At 44.7% G+C, this 19,341-nt stretch overlaps 2 long non-coding RNA genes across 2 annotated transcripts in view; both read left to right on the top strand.

Moving 5' to 3' along the window:
- Positions 1–1,851: 1,851 nt before the first annotated feature.
- LOC135312818 (uncharacterized) lies at positions 1,852–10,744 on the top strand. Its single transcript, XR_010372436.1, has 3 exons — positions 1,852–2,021; positions 2,119–2,229; positions 10,720–10,744. It is a non-coding gene; the product is annotated as an uncharacterized LOC135312818 (long non-coding RNA).
- A 39-nt stretch (positions 10,745–10,783) lies between these two features.
- Positions 10,784–19,341, top strand: part of LOC135312817 (uncharacterized) — a 36,165-nt gene continuing 27,607 nt past the window's right edge. The window contains exon 1 of the long non-coding RNA XR_010372435.1: positions 10,784–11,009. This is a non-coding gene — a long non-coding RNA (uncharacterized LOC135312817). The remainder of the gene's footprint in view (positions 11,010–19,341) is intronic.

The following is a 19,341-nucleotide window of genomic DNA, read 5'->3' as shown; positions in this document are numbered from 1 at the left end:
CTAATATCTATTAGAATTTGCAGATACATGACTTTATCCAAGAAATGTCAAATCTCCCTTGCCTAAGCAGGGAATGGGGCCTAGGTGCCATGTGGGTTATCCAATGCTCTGGGAGGTCCTTGACTGTATGTGTGTGAATTGTACCTAACTCAGTAGGATCCATTTCCCCCAGGATCAGACTTATGTGAATCGACCATGCATCCCTGAACAATATGGGGAGTAAGACTTTCCAGAAGTGTTACATCCTCAGTGGAGGCAGAGTATATGCACTATAGTACATGTGTGTCTTAGATTCCCAGTTTTCTGGTAAGCCTGAGTGGATTTACTGCATGGTGGTTCCAGCCACTGTTGGATGCACAGAAGGCCTGGGAAAACATGGACAATCATTGTCTGTCTGGACAGAAGCTCTGAGTGGGGAAGAGATATCTTTTGTTTTTTTCCTTAGGGTATGCTGAGTATATTTGGCCCGTAAGTGCATGCCTGCATCTGCTTTGGTTAAAAAGTCAGTCCCATATGTTTTCCTGGGTGATGTGAAATTTTATAGCTCATCAGATCTGACCCAGTTGTTGGAACGGCAAAGAAGCATTTGCTCTTGACTCCAAGAGATCAGCAGCAGTCCTGGAACATTGCTGAACTTTTGACAAAGAACCATTTGATTATGATGCAGAGCAGGATGTAGTTTTTCAACCAGAATAGCCACATTCCTGCAGGAGGCTATGGGCAGAGGGAATTTTAATTTTAGTTATTGAACATGGAATCACATATCTGCTTATGCAGCTCTTAAAAGGGAAGGAGAGGATGGTCATTCTGTGCATGACCAATCCATTTTGGAAGCATTGTAATAACTCAGGTTGTCCTTCAAAGAGCCAAGTGGCACAGTGTGTGAGACCTGGAAGAATCAAGTAGACCTTATGCTTGGAACTGGCCTGACCTCATGCCACTGTCTCCCAAACTGCTCATGGAAATCATAGGACTTCTGTACCGTTAGAGCAGTCTTTACTGGGTCTCAAATGTGGGTTGTTTTGTTGTTTTTGGTTTTTTTTAGATTAGCAATCTATATGATGAATGATACCATAAAATTCTGTCTAGCAAAAACTGCTGCCAACATTTTAAAATAGCTACCAAATCTTCTTCCCATTAAAACAGTCTTGTTAAAGTTGTCTGCTCCAAACAGAAAGATGTTTTACTGAAGTCTTGGTTATGTGGTTTTCCTCCTTGGATCTGTGTGCAAGCATGTGTCTCACGAGGCATATCAGAGTTTTCATGGGCAAAAACATGTAAACAAGCAGCATGTTATTTTCTCGAAATTCTGTGTAAAATGGCTAGCCATGTTGCTTTAACCAAGCAGATGGCTTTCAGGGGCACAAGAGGAAACGAGGGTTTTGCAGACATTCCAAGCATGGGGCTGGGAGCGATCCGAGCTGTGCCTGTGGCTCTTCGGTGGCCCATTGGGAAGTCTCACAAACGTGCTTTCTAAGCCTTGATTTCCCCATTTGGGAGGCAGTGACTGTGTAAAGTATCTGGGTTCTGCTAATGAAAAATATAACATGAGGTCCACATGTTGCTGGGTTGCCTCCTTAGGTCTGGCCATACCTACTGTTCTATACGTAAACCTGGTTTATGCTCCTGGGAAGAGTTCACTGCAGCACTTCACACCCTAAAGTTTTTCTCTTGCACTGGCTCCACATCAAGCTCTTTCCCCTTTATGCAGCCAATACATGGAAGGGAGAACAAGCTCTCTTATTCCTTGCCTTAATTCCCTGCCTGGTTGTTTAGGGCGAATCATTAACCAAGCACTTGAGTCTGGCAAAGCAAAAATGTTTGTCGAGTGCCTTTTGCAGACTGCATGGAGCTTTGGCCTTCTGCAGGAAGAATGGCTCCCCTCTCCCATGGGGACAAAAGCACTGCCGAGTCCCTCTGCTCACCAGCATGCTTTAAAACAGACCTTGCACTTCCAGTACATTTATATACTGAAGTATATGTGTGGAAAAGGTGGGCGTGTCCTGTGGAAAGGAGTTGAGGTATGTTAACTTCTTTGATTTGTCCTTCATAGTCTTTGTTAAAAGGAACAATATTTCTTTTCCTAGCAGCAGTTAATGAACTGAAACTGTTCCCTAGGGTGATGTTGACATGCCAGCTCTCTGTACATGGAAGATGACTTCTGAGGTCCTACAGGAAAGGACTGCATAGTCTGCTGAAGATCACAGACAAGATACCCTTCTGTGAAAGGTGGGGTGGTTTTGTCCAATGGCTGCTTCTCTTGTGTGTTTCCTCCACAGATCTTTCTGCTCGCCTTGAAGCCATTGCCTTGGTGTGCTGGGCAAATCCCTGGGGGCAGTGATGGAAGAACAACATGGTCTAGATAAACTTTACCTAACATGCTTATTCAGATGGAGGCTGATTGGCTTTGTCCTTTATCCATGATTGAAGACTGAAGAATTACTGAAATGCTGCCACGTTATCAAGTGGGTAGGCGCTTTCATTGTAAATTTGTAAATCCTCTTAACCCCTATTTGTAAGAGATGAATAGAAGCCCTGCAAGTCCACCTTTCCTAGACCATCAGTTCCAATCATGCCACAGATACAATGCAAATACTGATTTTTCCATTTTGAATGCAAGAGTATTTATCTGCCAGTCCTCAAACTGTATTTCCATTATATAAGAAGAGTTGTCTGGATAATTAGTTACCACTGAATCAGTCTGAACAGTTCTTGTCTGTGCTTTTAAAGCAAGTGGCCTTGATTTTGCAGCAAAGTCAGTGAGATGCCATCTGAATGCAAGGGTCTGGGGGTGTGAAACTGTTTGTAGAATGAGCTCCTATATTTATATTTCTCCTAGAAAGTCTCACAATACTGCACACAAACTCAGTTTAGAGAGTTTTACTGAGACGGCACATTCCAGCCTTCATTATTAGGAGATGTCAGCAGTGAGATTCTGTTTCACATGAATTCTTCCAGCTGTGCCTCTGCCTGTTATAATTGCCCTGTTTTATTTGGTTGCAGTTCGTTTTCTGCAGCGTCCCTTGCCTGCTCAGTGCCTGTGGCATTGAGGTTGAACTGGGGCTGTGTGGCAGATGGGGCTGTGGTGTATCAGACCCATGCTTGGGCTGTCACGGGGACCCGCTGGTCAAGGAGCAGCAGTGCCTGGCCGGTGGGGCAGAGGTGCTGGGTGTCCTCCAGCCACCAGTGAAAACTGCTGTTCTTGTTGGCTCTCTGGGGGTGGGTGAACACCATCATTTCATGAGGAGCAAGAGTCAATGTTTCTTCAACACATCAGCTAAAAAATTGTCTCAGAAGTCTGGGCTTGTTCCACATTGAAATTCAATCAAATTTGGAAAAATATGGAGACATCAGATGGAAATGCTGGTCTCTCCAGCCCACCCTTGGTTCCATACCTTCATTATCTATTCTTGGAGGGGCTGTGCAGGCATAACCAACCCAGTTATGGGTGAGCACAAGCTGCTGCTGGCTGGCAGAAAGCAAACCCCTTTCGCACCTGCCTCACCTCCTCTTACACGTCTGCAAGTCCAGGTCTCCATCTCTCACCAGTCCTATTCCCCATCCCTTTCCATCTTCCCTCCCCCTTCATCTGCCCCTGCTAGCTCCCGAAGGCGGGTCCATCTTAAAACAAATCTCTCTTTTGGTCTCTGCCAGTCCTTCCCCTTGCCAGGGCTCCAGACCCTGTCTCTTCCTTGCCTCCAAGCTCCTTGGTTTTCTGTTGCACCTCTTGCTGCAATAGGCCTGTGTCTGAACTCCTCCTTCACAGCTTAAAGTGAGCCATGTTGCTGCAGCTCTGCAAGAGATAAGGGACTTCTTGCCCACAGCAGAAATAGCACTGCTAGTCTGAAAAGCCTTTACTGAGCCCTCAACTGCAGTTTTTTACCTTGTTCTGTAATCTGGCCAAACTTGGGTAGATCTTAATAGGGATAGACACACATTTCTACCACAAAGGCTGCCTCTCTGCCAAATTTCAAAATTCACCTTCGGAAGCTAGAGATCCTCAGACAAAAGGTTGTCTGGATTTATTTAATGTGACACAAGCAATATCTTTTTCCCTTAATATTCCTGGAAATGGCTGACCTGTTTTGGCTAAAGCAGATGCCGAACTGCTTGGAATCAAATTCTCAGAGCTAAAATTTGGCAAAGTCATTGTTGGCACTGGGGAAGGAGGAAGAGGAAGTGGCACTGCCTGTTGGAAAATAAACTCCAAGCAACAGGTGTTGCTTTTAAGAAACTGTCAGCCTGAAGCCAGAGAGGAACATCCCTGTGCTTGTGCGCCAATGCACTGTGAGGCTGTTACCTTCTCCTTGAATAGTGAACATGGCAACCCACAGGCATCCGTGCTGCTTCCAGCTACCTTGATTTGCTTAAATCTGCCCTTTAAACCATCCTGGCTCCTTCTCTCCTCCTTTGTCACTCCTAGGCTTAAAGCTGGATCTGTATGTAGAATCTATAGGTGGGTATTGGAGTTTGACCCGAAGTCATCTGTATTGCCACCTCAGCGCTCATTTCCTACCTGGGAAGTACATCTGCAGAACCCCTCCATGCCAAACAAGAATGTCGCCCATAGGTGTTTTACCACATAGTTGTATCTTTTGGTTAAAGCCTTTACAGGGCTGTGATGTGAATGAGGACAAGGCTCCTTCCCTCTTCTCTCCTCTGTGCCCTGGCTTCTCCCTCTGTTTTTAGGGCCCAAGACCCTGTGACATACAGCTCCCGATCTCCTTCCTGGGTGTATATAACAGTTTGGTACATAATGGATTGTGAAATGCTCTGTCACCCTTTACCAAATTGCCTTTGTCGCAGAATCTAGAGATTTCTTGATATTTCATATTAAATTCTAAAATTTCTTGGTATTTCATTTTGAAAATGAAAATTAATAAATGACTGGACAAACAAAACCGGTTACACTCTTAAAAAAAAAATGTGCCTACTGACCTCAGCACGACAAGCTGGATTATCGCGCCCTTTCCAAGCTTGTGCTGTGTAAGTCCTTTCCATATCTTCTTTTGCTACTCAGCAGCTTTCTCAAACCACACTGGTACCAAAGCATGGGCCCAGCAATTTTATTAACTGCAGAGCTGTGAATATCTCTTTTTATGTATACGGTGTTCGCACACTGTGGCTTTGGGCACAGGTTACTAACCTTAGGTTACTAACACATTTCAGTGTTAGTGCAGGGCTAATAAAAGACTCTAAAGACAATTCCAGAAGTTGCTTACCTTTCCCCAGGGAACGGCACGTCTTTGATTTCCTACCTTTAGATGCACAACTGTTTGTGGGCTTTACTGCATAGCGAATGCAGTGTCAGAGTCATCCTTGTTTATATTCCTTTTTTCTTCCTTTATGTTCTGCTTTGCCTGCTGGGTCACTTTTCGCCTGTTTTCTCCAAGGCTAGCGATTTCAGTGTAACAGTCTGTCTATCCATGGCAAGTTGTTGCTCGTAACTGAAGTAAGATAGTTGCTGTGCTAGGTAGCCCAAACTGACCCTGCCACTGCTTTGGTGGGAGAAAGAAGCTGTTTCAGAAGAGCACAGCCGTCCTGAGCGTGCCCCTGGGCTACACACACACAAGGGCTGCTCAGAGGAGTCCCTTGACCCTGTACCGTCTCTGCGACCTCTGCCACTCTGACTGATAACAGCGAGTGCAGTTTGTGTTGGGGCTTTGTTCTCCACTCTACAGAGAGAAACATTAAACTGCAGAATGACTAAGTGCCTTTTCAAAGGCCACACAATGAATCAGTGAATGAACAACAACCCCCAGCAGCTTCAGTCCCCCTTCTCTCTGCAGAACAATGCCTCTTTCCCTCTATCAGGATGCACACGTCGTATATGTTGCATACAGAATTATGTATTTCAAAAGAAATTTGAGGATTAATATTTATATTGTAGTGATGCCACCATCCTCCGGGCTCTGTAAATAGCAGCACCACAACAATGTGAATTATTCCTTTTATGCAAAACCTTGGCCAGTGAAATAGCTTGTCAATGCAAAATAAAATCACTGCACAAAACTTTGACAGCTACATTCATGATGTACGTCAGTCAAAGGATCCTAAAGGATTTATTGTCACTGTACAATGTCTGAACAATCTGCTAGCCCAATATGCCACAAAGTTATTTTCTCACTACTCCTTTCACTTAAAAAACAGCCACCAATACCTTTTGTCAAACAGTCTGAGAAAACTGCACAAACAGCAAAGAAATCTTAGATTTTCTTGGGTGGCTGTGGGCTGGAGGCATTCCAGGCTTAACTTGCTGTGTTATGCTAACATATAACAGCGCTTGTGGCAGATGAGATCTGATCAGAAACACAGGACACACAAATTACTGCACAAACTCCAGAGCAGGCTGAGGCTGTGAAGACAGCATGGTGAGTTAGAAAGGAACAAGTTACACTAAAGAGAAGTGAATTTAACACTTAACCTGCTTTTTGTCTGCTTTTGGTAGGTATCAGATATTCAGGGTCCTCTGTCCCAAGTTCCCCCCAGGTTAGGATCAGCCTTTTGAATTGCTCCAAGTTATTTTCTGAAAGGTGGGTTTTCATAAGGGCTTTCTCTCAGTAGATCAGCCTACAAGGTGGGGGAGAGTTTTCTGTTTTATTTTCTTTTTCCAGCATGCTCGCCTCACTGAACATGTCAAAGAGCAGCCATCAGTTATCACTTAATTTGTAGCTGGGGGCAGGGGGATGGACGAGAGCGTGGCTGCTGCCGCAGGAGGCAAAACCAGCCGCGGGTGCTCCCGCAGCGGCGATGCTGCACCCCGGGCTGCCCCACTGCCCTGCGAGGGGGGGCCCCAGGGCCAGGCACCTTGGTTTTGCCAGGTTTTGAGGGTACAGATGCCGGTCCTGAGGGTCCTCTGCATCTTTCCAGCAAAATGCAAAAACAGCCGCGAGAGGGAGCTTACACAGCTCTGCGAGCGGCGGCGCGGCCCCGGCGAGGGAAGGTGCTCTCCCGGCTCCCTGCTGGGTGCTCTCCCGGCTCCCTGCTGGGTGCTCTCCCTGCTCGGGGATGCCCCACTATTGCCAGCGACGTGGCTTTGCATGACAGTGCCGTTGCAGGAGGGCAGTAGGAAGGTTATGGCGGAAGTTAATCTACCCGCACCCTCCTTGAAGATTAAACACAGCGCCGTGGTCTTGTGCCACGACAGACCATATCAAATCCGATTGATGAGGGTGTTGTAACTTGGCCGACTATAGTTTGCTCTGGGCTGGAGCCTAAATTAAGTTTCCCAGTTCAAAATATTTCAGAGGTTGGTTGTTTCCTGTAAGCAGTCATCTTGCTTCCTAGTGCGTGCTGGTGCATGGCTTTGCTTTCAGACCCAAGTCACGGGTACCGCAGCAGCAGCAAAACCTCAGGACAGTGCTTCCTGCATGCACCTCTGGCTGCAGCTTTCTGGTGGCTGCTTTTGGGACGAGATGCGGCTTTTGGCCTGGTCTAAAGGGCACTTTTCAGCTGCTGACCTAAGAACAGTTCTGCTCTTAACGTTTAGGAGTGAACCATAGGGATGCTCTGTGGGGATGCTCACAGAAGAGAGGTTGCAACAGGAATGCTGATTGTGTGAGCTCACATTTCTACTAAAAAAGCATGGTGGAAAAATGGAAACTTTTAATGAATTGTCGTGTTAGTTCATGTGCTGAGAGAGCTGTGCTGCCCACTCACCATCCCGATCACTGTGTGACATTTCCCTGAGGTGTGCTGCTTGCTGCTGCATCGCGGGCATGTGTTTGATCACAGACAAAATTAAACATGTTTTTGTAATCAACAGACTCCACAAGTAACTTCAAGATACATGGGAGTAAAATACAGAGACCAACACTTTCCGCAGCATTGAAGTTTGCAGATTTGGGTGTGTTCTCTTCCCATAGAGTGTTGCCCTCTTTTTGAGGTCCTGCACAGAGCCCTTTTATTAATGTTTTAAATAATTACCACTGGTGTGGCAATGGCATAGAATTCTTTCAGCGCAATTACTTTGTGACGAGCACCAAATGTCGTGCAACAGTGTCTGTTACCTGTGACAGAGCTGATAGCTGAAATTACTATCTTTCATTGCAGACTTGCAAGACTGAAATCAGCTGAGGGTAATTAGGTGATGCTGACAGGATGCAAAAAGCTTTCTGTGAGCAGTGTGCTGTGCTTTTCTCTGTATTCCACCTCTGGCCAATGACAGGCTTTGTAGTGTGGGTGTGCAACAATAAAGACGTTGCAAATGCTTTTTCTACTGTGGTAGGATTAGGATGTCCAGTCACTATGCTTGCTGCTGTATACAGAAAACCCCCTACCCAAGTCTGAAGCCTCAGCCGTGAGCATTGTTGCTTCAGCTTGTCTATTCTGACTCCAAAGGAAACCCTCCTGAAGGACCTGGGGGATGCACCAAAATGAGCAGTGAAAGAGTAGGGGACCCAGCCACTCCACTTCTGCGAACGCAGAGGTAGCAGCAACTTCCCGGGTGGGGAAAACCCACCTGTGCATGGTACTTGGCTGCTGTGCTTCACCACCTTGTGGGAAAATGTTATGACTCCCTCTGCTTGGGTGATTGATTGTTGACACTTCTGCACACGTGGACTTCACCCAAAAACTACATGCACTGATGCTGGGATGGCTTTTGCCAACTATGTACTGTACTATGTACTGTTTTCTAGTGACAGTCACTTTTAGGAACCGCTGTAGTATTTTCTCAATGTTTAATGTGACCTATTGTGCACTTCCACTGTGTGGAAGGATCAGCTTTTCTGGCATGACAGTTGCCATAAAGGTGGCATTCAGGAGCCTCTCCAGCATTTGCAGCTAGGTGCAAAGCACAAGTTCCTTGATTTTCTTGTATCAGCTCAGCAAAACGTTGCATGGCTGTGTGTACAGCCAACTGCTTTACATTATGCCTCATAATGGCTTGTCAATGTTCAAAAGACATGTAACCTCCAGCTGTCTGATTTGCTTGGGGGGACAGTGGGGATTGTCTTCTAATCTTCATATTTACTTGGCACTGTTTGGTTTGAAGCAGATGGGAGGTAACAGATTGATCTACAGGACAAATGAAAAAGCAAGAAGAGAAAAAGTGTGTGAGTGGCTGCAACGTTAGAGGGGGAGCTGGAGTTTTTGACCCTGGGGTCTCACTACAGGGCCTTTCTGGTTTGGTTTTTTTTTTTTTGGTAAGTCCGCTTATTGAAACTGCAGCCCACCAGCTTGTTCCTTTGAGCATGACCAGCTGTTTCTCTTGGGTGGCCATTGTTACCTCTTGCTATCACCTACAGGGGAGGGGAAGGTGCAGAGCCCTAACTAATGAGAGGCGTGGAGGTGATCAGCACCTCCAGTTCATGCATGATGTGCGTTCCTCACCCACTTTAAACTTGGGGTGCCAGAACCTCCCTGTTCCACCACCTGCCTCCTCCCAGTGGCCAGACCCGTGAATCCCTGCAGACTTTTGGCTGAGCTGGAAAATGGTCCTTCCCGAGCCACTGCTGCAGGCACTGGCACTGAGCAGACCTCGGTCATCCGGGCAGGCTGACGCAGAGGCTCTGCCCTCCCTGTGAGGGCCATGCATGCTGCCACCCTGGCAGGCAGCTGGCAAGTTACAAGATATGGATCAGCATATTTTTTTTTTCCTGTATTAACTTTTCCAGGTGTGCTGGAAAGGCTTAGAAATCAATTCTGGAAAAGGCTGCTGTAGTTGGTGAAGAGTTCTCCTGTGTCCTTAATTGTTTATAAATGTCAGGGTATAAGGACATCATGTTCACCCTCCAGCAGCAAAAAGGACTGCTAATAATAAATTATGCATGCAAATTTGTTCTTTGAGTAGGTTCAGTTGCAAGTTCCATGACTTAAATGTGAGGAAATATCAGAAATAAGGCTGCTGCTTAATATTTTAATTATTAATTAATAGTAATATTTTGTATGTCAGGTAGTTTAGCAGTTGGACTAGATGATCATTGTAGGCCCCTTCCCACTGAAATATCCTATCCTATCCCTGATGGCACAGTCTTTTCCTAGAGTTGCAGATTTGCTTCCCACCCCTGCTCTGGTTGCTCCCACCACCTTTTGCCGCAATGGGTGTTGCTTAGGGAATGACTCAGAGGCAGGCTGCTGCCCGTGGGGTCCCTGCCAGATGGCCTCAGGGCCAGGCAGGGCTGCAGGAGCACTGCGAGGGGATACTGGTTTTGGCAGCTGGATGGTATCAGGAAAAGTAGGCTTCTCGCCCTGCCACAGGTTTCCAGGGGGCTACCAAATAAGTCAGGGAAGCCAAACCAGGGCTCCTTCTTGGGCTCACAAATCTCTTGTTTGAGACCTGCTAGAAGAAGTGGTCCCTGCCCCGAGGGAACTCTGAAGACACTTGCAGGAAATGTCATTTGCCACATCTTCAGAAAAATGAGCCTTGTGGAAATGTGCTGCATGGGTGGGGTGTTGTCAGACCACTGATATGCATCATCCCCAGGGCACGTTTGCTCAGACCATGGTGCACTGAATCACTGACATGTCCTTGGGACTGTTATGCTCCTCCACAGCTTAATCTACTGTGTTGCAGAAAAGCTTAGAGGCTTCAGCATATTTTGGAAGTCCTGTTGTGTCCTGCATTGTATAAAAAAAGATGTAATCCGCACCTCAAACTAACTCAGTCTAAACAAACTGCTATTATATTGTATGAAAGGATACTTTAAGATGTACTTCCATCTTGAGCTGGAATATGGAGTGCCAGCATACTGAACTCAGTATTGTTCATTTTAACAGGTGTCTGAATGTTGATGGTGCCAATGGTTCAACCTGGCAGTCTTGCAGTGCTCAAACCACTGCTTCCACCTTCATAAATGCAATTTTAGAGCATTTCTGAGATATTCTGGTGCAGTGAAAAGAAGAGGAGATTGCAGCTGGAGAGAAGGAAATCCCAGAGGGATGTCACCCTTGAGGGACAGCGATCTCTGCTCTCCACCAGCTGCCAGCACTGCTGATCCGCATGGACTGGGCCGGGCAATAGCTTGTTCTTCATACAAGTCAGAAGAGCAGGGAAACCTTATCGTCAGGTAAGGTCATTAATTGTTTCATCAACCAAGAGGTATCAGTGCCAGACTTAGCATGATAAAGTCAGAAGCTTCAAAGCCAAAACCTTGTATTTTGTAATACCCAGCATAAGAGAAGAGGGGATTAAAATAGACATTAGTCCACGTTGTATCTTTGAAGCTGGATGCATGCCCGTAGCTATGGTTCTCAATTGCTTCTCAAGCTGGAAGGTATGCAGATCAGAAACCTTGCAAAATATCAGATCTCATAGGATTTCTGCTGCTTGAAATTAGTCATGTTGCAACATTTAGGCACTGTCAAGACTTAGTCCTGTTTTAAAGTGAAGACTTGCTTCTAAAATGAGCCTAACTGCTAATTTGAATTGGATCTTTACATAGTACCTCTTCCAGCTGCTGCAATAATGCCTGTTAGTGCAGCTATAAATAAAGACTACTATTATTTAAAATGTGCAAAAGCAATGTATATCTCCAGTACTGAGCCACAGCACAGTATCTCCAGACACTGCTTGTGCTTATGGGACCTGTAGAACCATCTCTAATGTGGAGCAAGTGCCTGTCATGCAAGCGTGAGCTGTGGTGAATATGGGCTGTCCTGACATGTAGCTCCTATGGCTGTTGAGGAAAAGGAAACTCATTTTTCTCTTTGTGGACTATTTCTTACACATATTTTATACTGCTTTTAGTTAAATGCTTCTCTAAATATTCACATTTTTGGTGGCATTACAATTTTTTTAAAAAAATACATCTGTGTGAAAGCTTTGTGGGTGGCTTGATGTCTTTCATACCATGTCCTAAAGTAATTTAAAGAACTTGAGGATAATGAAGTTAAGCATTCAAGCACTAGGATATGAGAAGCACTAGGAGAACAAAAAGAATCAAACTAAATTATGACCTGTGTAAACTCAATCCCACGTATTGTGTACTACAACAAAGCCTGTGGCTATGCTGTATGCAGAGGAGAGCTGTGCGATGTGCCAGTGTGGCTGGATGTCAGAAGATTTAGCCCCACACCTTGAGACAAGGTCCTCCTGGATGTGTGTGAATTGTGATTGCTTTTTGCCAGGCTCATGGCCTGATCAGGTTTGGGATAGTGTTTGTGGGGATGCCATAAAGGGCATTCCTCACTATGGTAGCCTGTGCCAAATCCCAGTCCCAGGCTTCAATATTTTGGAAGCAATAGGACTTTTCAACAAAAATTCTGGACAACTTCAACCTGGGCAGAACAGTACATTTCAGAATCTCGTCTTGGTGGCAGCTGAGAGGTCTTCATTGATTGCAAAGAAATATCTAATTGCATCAAACATGGTATAAAAAAATTTGGCTATATCTTGACAAAGTTAAAAACAACTGAAAATAGAAGAATATGATGGGACATACCAGGCAGCTTTTGATAACAGGTGGCCCTACCACCATCTGTAATAATTCTTTAATACTATAAACAGGTTGAACACTTAGAATACCATCTCTCAAACTCTATTAATATTTTAGTTGTTTAGTGATCAGAGGGCCAAATACGAAGTGCATTTACAGGTGCAGATCTGGTGGCTACAGCCTGCTCCCATCAGTATTGTAAGTTTTGCAGAGCTTCAGCTTTGCAAGCCTTTGACTAAAATTAATTGGCCCTATTCAACAAATCTCTTAAACACAGACTTAAACTCTCCTGGATGTCTTTGGGACTTACCCAGTTAAGCCTTTAAGTTAAACCTGTGTTTTCTTGCATTCTTCAATATATTTTAGCATGTACTTAGTAACTGTTCCCATGCTATAGTGTTCGAATGAAATTCAGAGTTTTGGACACAAGTTTGGTTGTTTTCTTATTTTAGGTGTTACAGCTTCTTGGGCCATTTTAGAGTAGGTGTTGTACACAAAATGATGGTGTTCTGTATAATCTATTTCTGTAGGAAAAGGAACATATTTTCCTACCTATTATGGAGTGCTCTGATGCAGAGGACAGTTTATTTCTAGCTGTTATTTTTTCTAGTCCTTTTTTTAGTGCTGTCAGTCTTGTCCTGTGTTATTAGGACAGTAGTTTTCAACACCGCCCACTCTTAGTTGTAAAGCAATGAGAAAATGAAATTTTTCGTTTTATGGGAGGTTTGCAATTTTGAATCTTTTTCTTGATACAGGATGGAAAAAACCACAGAAAACTTCATCTATCTTGCTAATCACACGATGCATAATGGATTTTACTGTATTTCATAGAATTAAAAAAAGTTTTCAAAATAGGAAATAGATCATTCCATTGCAGAAAGGCTGAAATAGTTTATAAATTGCTAACAGAGAGCTTTAGTAAGGTTTAAATGCACTGATTTTTATCCCAAAGCTGCCACATTTCACTTTCAGCAGCTCAGCATTTTCCAGCAACTTGCAACAACCCTAGTCGGGTGACATACAAAGTTTCCTTGCAAAGACGCAAACCTGCAGGACTTCACAAACAAACTACAACTATTCTATCTTCGTCAGTCATTTTTGTCTTGGTAGGAGTGTTTTAGCTGATCTGTCTGTGTCCAGAACATGCTTTCTCAGTGTGTCCTGGAGCAGGTGATCTCTTGCTAGCCTTTAACAGGCTTCGCATGAAATCTTGCTCATGCTTATGTTGTGCCAGGTGTGTAGGTCACATCTGCCTTTCAACAAGCAGTTATGTTTATGGAAATAATGACTTCTGGAACTGGAAAATTAGGATAACAGATTCAGGAGCCTTCACTAGGTAATACATAGCACAACAGAGCACAGCTCTTGTAAGTGCAGCACCCAAACAGATGCAACTTTGAAACTGCTCAGGAATAATTTAGGAATAGACCATGCTCTCTGAGTTTGGATAATATAACTACTGATTCCCAGAAGGGATAAAATTGTGTTTCTTCTCAGCTCTGATCTTATATTTCAACCACTTTTATATAAATTCTTTACCCTGATATGTGTGCGCATATTTTTTTCACAGAGAGAGAGAGAGAGAAAAAACCCAAAAATTAGCTGACTAAAGAAGTACAGTTAAAACCAGTCAAGACTGAGCATGTCCTAGTGCCAGATTTGGGTTTTTTTCCCATGCCTCTTTTTCAAGAACATCTATCTTTTCCAGCCTTTGCACACTGAAGTCAAAGAGGACTTGGCATCTTTGGAAGTCTGTTTGCATCTAGTCTGAGGATGTTCCTGTAAAACTGGAGATCTAGGTCTTCTAGGAATGTCTGGTTTTGACTGGGCTTTACTGCAACACCCCAACACGATGCTCTTACTACACAGCAAACCAAAAATTTTATCATGGATGCACGCTCATTTCAGCTTTACGAAGTGTGTCATACCAACCAAGCGTATTTTTCAGAGACCTTGGATGTAACTCTTACCTGCATTTGTAGGATCCACAAGGGACAGGTAGGGTTCCCAAACCCTTTCAAGATAGCCACTCAGACAGGGCAAAACAGTCTTTCTAGCTCTATAACCTTAACAAAGATTGCAGTATTCCTTCAGAGCAAAATATGCATGACATCTGGAAGCAATTATTCCTTTAAAAATCACTCTGTAAGTCAACATTGAAAATGCACTCAGCACTGAAAATGAAAACCAATAAACACTGAAGTTTCCAGTTATCCCACAGTCTGAGTGACCCACACTGGAACAAAGTCATTTCTAGAAAGCCTGAGCAGGGTGCGTACAAAGCTGGTCTTGGATCCCAAAGCTGGCCAAGCTGCACTGGGAAAAAGAAGTAACGTTTGTATGAAATCAGATGGCCGGGGAGGTTTTCTTTCTGTTATATTATGGGAATAGCGGGGAGTACAAGGAACTGGGTCACACTAACAGACCTTGCCCATCAAGGAACTGAACACAATATTTATGGATTTAGAGCCAAATTGTGCTTTTTGGCAATACGATGGCCAGATAACTAGGCATTTTAAAACAGTCTAATGTAGGATAGTTGCAGGGCTAGAAAACCTAAAGTGAAAATCTGGTGTGACTGGGGTCTACTGGGCTAGTGAGGGAGCATGGATGCTCTGCTGGGCTTTGCTGGCAGAGTGGGTCTCAGGATAATTCTGGAAAGGGCAGATGCTGAAGCAGATCCTGATTGTTTTAGATCTCATCAGATGTTGCCTTCAATCTTTCCAAGGTAATGTGGAAGATGGTGTGAGTTTGTTTCTCCTCCTTCAGCAACATTAAGGTGTGCTATAATATAGCAATTCCTAGATTAATTATTTTATTCAATAGCCAGGGAAGACTATGGTCCTTACCAGGCTGTTACTAGCCTGGTTTCCAAAGGAAACAAAAGTTTATCTGATTATGCTGTGTCATGCTGGTTTTTGACCACACTTAAAATGATGAAAATATTCAATTCCTTGATTTTTGTGAAAACAGGTGGCTGTGTAAAGGGGAGAGGTCCAGGAGCAGCATGAGCTCCGCAGCATTTGTGGGCAGCAAAGGACTCACCCCAGAAAGGGGGCTCTGCACAGAGCCCCATGAAGTGCCAGGGAGGCCCAGTGACACAGGTGGAGCCACAGGACATGCGGAGCCCGCAGCTTTTTAACCCAGCATTATCCTCCAAACTCCTCTGAGGTAGACCTCCCTCCTCTTCCCCCCATGCACAGAAGAGCAGTTTCAGTAGGGCACTTAGGCTACCATGTCCATGTGAAACTTCCCTGTCCCATGTGAAACCTCCCTGTCCCAGGGCCTTTCTATCCCTTCTGATTCCCTCCGGCCTTTTGCATGTGTGTAGTGCCCACTCAGCACAGATGGGCATTGCCATGCATATACTGGTCTGGGGAGGTCCCTTTTGCAATGCAACTTGCTGCTGCAGCGTGTCTCCACTAACCTGCAGAGCCTGATGAGTCAGAGGAGGGATGTCAGAGAGCTCGTACCATGCCTTTATAATGATGCCCAGTTGCTCTGTTTTCCAATAATGTTGATTTTGCTGCACTTTCTTCTACCCAAGATGTCCCAAGGTGTTGCACTGGTGAAATACCAGATGAAGTCAAAGGCTTCACTTCCCATCTCAGAGTGTGTCAGGGCAAAAGCCCTGATGTTGCTGTGTCTGGCAGCATTATAGATGGTTAAACATCATCTCCTGTTTTCTGTAAGTCAGGAATAATATTTTGTTATTGGGGCTGCAGGAAACTCAACCGCCTAATGGCTGTGAAGAGCCCTGAGTACCTACTGCTCTGCAGAAGGACTAGGTGGTAGTGCTGATGAACGTATTTGTGCTGATAAACATTGCGCCCAATTTGCATGCCAGCTGGATCAGCTACTTACTTGCTATTCTTTTTGCAACCATAATTTTTATCATAAATATTTTCCAGACGTACATCAGTAGCTCATATCGCTAGGCTGGCAAGTCTAAGACAAGTCTGTCTTAGTAAGCCAGACGGTTTGTACAAAACAAGCTGACTCTGTACCCCAGAAAGTGGTCATTTCCTGATGCTTTTGAGTCTCTGAGCTCTTTCTCAATACCTATGGTACATCTGCAGGCAAGAATCTTATAACTCTATAGGCATTAATGGAGGAAATGGTATTTTGCTAGCTTGCATTATACCTCTTCCCAGTGAAATACTATTTCGAAAATAACTTCAGGTTTGGCGGGTGTTGGAGGAAGCAGTTAGGACTCCAGTTCGTAATCCTGAAACTGCAGTTTGCAGCTGCAGTAAAAGATGTCACTAAAATGTAGGTGTCACTCCATGTTGCACTTTCATGTGGAGAGGATCCGGCAGCAAAGGGTGACTCCTGTGACTACAGAATCATGACCTGTGTAGGCAAAGAGGGCAAAAAGCAAGATGGGGTATGGCAAGGGAGAAAAAAGAAAGAGCGAGCTGCAAAGTGAGGAACCTGTGGTGGGAGGATTGGAGCTGATGTGCAGGAAAAGGAGAGGGAGCAGAGGAATGGAAGGACTTTAAACCAGAAATAGTACAGGTTTGCATTGCAGCCATCCAAGAGGCAAGAGCCAGGGCCCTGCTGTGCCAGGCACTGTTGAACATTCTCCAGGGACAGTCCAAGGCTGAAACTTGTGCTGCAGCAGGTGAGGCAAAGGGATGGCAAGGGGCAATGCTGCTCCTCCCAGCCAGGGGAAGGCTGGGGACCATGCAGGGAAGGGCAGGGGAGAGATTTTGCCAGCCTGTGAGATTGTTGTGCTCCCAGTGACATTGGTAATCATCCAAATCAAGGATCAGGATGGGATTTCTTCCTCACCTCAGGGTGGCAGGCAGGATTTTTGTTATTCTCAGCGCCCTGGAAGAAGACTGCTTTCTAAGGAACATTGGAGTGTTTTCCCCTGAGATTTGTTAAGAGCTGTTAAAGACTGTGTGGTGGCTTGTGATAAGGACAGGAGGTGGGGGATTGAGGTTTTGTTTTCTTTTGGGGGTGGTTTTTTTGGTTGGGTTTTTATTCTCCTGCATTTTCTGTCTGGTGGTTACCTGTGATGGTTCTTCCACATGAACAGGTAATTTCATTTCAGCCTTACTAAGCAGTTGATTCACTGGCATATCTGAGACCCAAACTCCTAACTTAGTCTTTTTGCTCCCTTTAACACTTAAAAAAGTAGAAGAGTGGAGAAGTAGGAAGTATACTGAAGTCCTTGCAGACTCCTGTCTGGTGGAGACCGGTCCAGATTTCATTGTGCTTCAGTGTTTTCTGACTACTCATATACTTGTGAAGACATGCTGAGAAGTCCTCTAAGGGACAAAGAATCCGTTGACATGAGTGCAGAGGGTGGTCCTTCCTCTCACTGCCTTACTACTAACAGGATGCAAGTCTGAAAGTCTCAGACTCTACATTTTGACTGTAGTAGGTCCCAAATCCAAGGTCCCTGGCTACTAGTGAGGGGATGAAGAAGAGAATGTAGTGCTGCATACCTGCATTTTACCTTGACATTTGGAGCCAACTCTGTGACCCGAGCTGCAGTGGATAAGCTGTAGTCCCTGCAGGCAGCACAGAAGCTGCAGGGATCTTTGGAGATCATAGCACAGGCATCTTCTTCCTGCTGCAGCCCACAGCATCCAACTGATGATGCAAGGCATATGGCATACTGGGTGAGATTGATGGGGTGATATTGCTGGGACTTTTGACTCAGCTGTTTGGAACATGCTGGACAGTAATGCCTTCATCTTTGAATCCCTTTGTTATACAAATGGCTGATTAAAAAGAAAGAAAACTGCTTGCAATCAAGTGTTGTAACAGCAGTTTTTTTCTGGTGGCTAAATCCACTTTTTCAGTGTTTCTAGCCAGGCAGCGAGGCATGGGATGACTTTTCTTACTGTTCTAGCTAGAACTGGACAAACCCCAGTCATCTCTGCAGACCCTTCACACTGCCAACACTCACTAAGGATCCTGTTTTCACATCTGCTCCATTCCTATTTCAAAAACTAAACAAAAGTCTTATTTTAAGCAGAGGCTGGTCCCCACCCAGTTGTTCTCACCTTTGCATTGTGGTAAGGACAGCTAGTTTAGAGTCAAGCTCTTTCCAAAATCCTTCTGCTTGTTTTGATGCTCAAAGAGGGGGCTATACTCTTCTGAAAACACTGACAGCTTGCTGCACTGCTGCATCATGGTGTGGCTGGGAAGTGGTACCTTAAAGCATCTCTTCCTTCTTTCTGGCTTACGGTCTGTCTCGGTGCAGGAGAGCTTTCCTCCTCTGTTTACTGTCAGTTGCTCAGATCTCATCACTTACATCACACTCACATATGCTTAACTCTGGGTGGATAAGCAGTGATAAAAGAGCTTGTTTTATTTTGGTGCCTTGACCTGAGTGATTCACTCAAATAATCTGATGGCGCCTAGAAGGCATGATTAAATAGCTATGACTGATTAAACAGCAATGATGACTCTAGCTCTACGTTGCACGGACACTTATTTGCATTTTTTAAATCCTGGCCCTGTTGATAGCTGGTATGTTATCTAAACTCTCTTTCAGGGGGATTTGCCAAAGTGCATAAGAGTCCATCTGAGAAATGCTGTGCTTGGGTCATTTTTTTTAGATCATGGGTGCAGTGAAGAAACAGCTTGTCCAGTTCTAAATATACTGTCTTTGACAGACGTGAAATAAGCCCACTGATTAAAATAGCTGCCTAGTTCCCAGTTCAAGATCTTCCTGTATAACATCAGCGTTTGGCTGCCCTTCTGATAAACTTGGGGAAGGATGGATTTCCATTTTTCTCCTTTCAAAAGGGAAGAGGTTGGAGTGTTGTCATGCAGCAGGAATGCACTGATTCTAAGAATTTCTAAACAAGACCCACTGCATCGCGAATGGCAACAGGAGCTGGGATTTATGGGAAGATTACTTGGTTAAATGTAGCCTGAAGGAATGAAAAATGAGCAGCCCAAAAAAGAAATTTGTTGAATAAGTTGGCAGTGAAATCGAGTG

The sequence above is a fragment of the Phalacrocorax carbo genome, chromosome 3, assembly GCF_963921805.1.
Source record: "Phalacrocorax carbo chromosome 3, bPhaCar2.1, whole genome shotgun sequence".
In the NCBI taxonomy this organism is placed as follows: Eukaryota; Metazoa; Chordata; class Aves; order Suliformes; family Phalacrocoracidae; genus Phalacrocorax; species Phalacrocorax carbo.
Note: the sequence above shows the minus strand (reverse complement) of the source record. Positions and strands in the feature narration are given on the sequence as shown.